Below are 665 nucleotides of genomic sequence, written 5' to 3' on the forward strand. Positions count from 1 at the left end.
GTCTAACTGGAGACTACACTTAATGGTCTAACTGGAGACTACACTTAATGGTCTAACTGGAGACTACACTTAATGGTCTGACTGGAGACTACACTTAATGGTCTGACTGGGGACTACACTTAATGGTCTAACTGGAGACTATACTTTATGTTCTAGCTGGGGACTACACTTAATAATCCAGTTTGGGATTACATTTGATAATGATTTAACTGGGGACTACACTAAATGGTCTATTCTGGATACTTGGTACTTAATTAATTTATTTTATCATTAAAAAATAACGAAGCACAAACGTTACACCAGATTTGATAGTGTAAATCGCTCAGCATAACTTATTTACATATTAAGGGATGGTGGAGGTTCAACCAATGACCATGTCTAAGGCCAAATACGGGGCTCTACCAAGAGTAAGGAACTACCAAGAGTTGGGTATAACAAGAGTGGGGTTCTAAACAGAGTGGGGTTATACCAAGATTAAGGTACTACAAGGAGAGGAGTTCTACCAAATATTGGGTTATACCAAAGGTACTGCCAAGAATGGGGTTCTACCAAAAGTGGGGTACTGTCAAGAGCGGGGTACTACCAAAACTGGGGTACTGCCAAAAATGGGATACTGCCAAGAGTGGGGTACTACCAAGAGTGGGGTACTACAAGGAGACGAGTTC

This window comes from Pecten maximus, chromosome 11 (assembly GCF_902652985.1).
Source record: "Pecten maximus chromosome 11, xPecMax1.1, whole genome shotgun sequence".
In the NCBI taxonomy this organism is placed as follows: domain Eukaryota; kingdom Metazoa; phylum Mollusca; class Bivalvia; order Pectinida; family Pectinidae; genus Pecten; species Pecten maximus.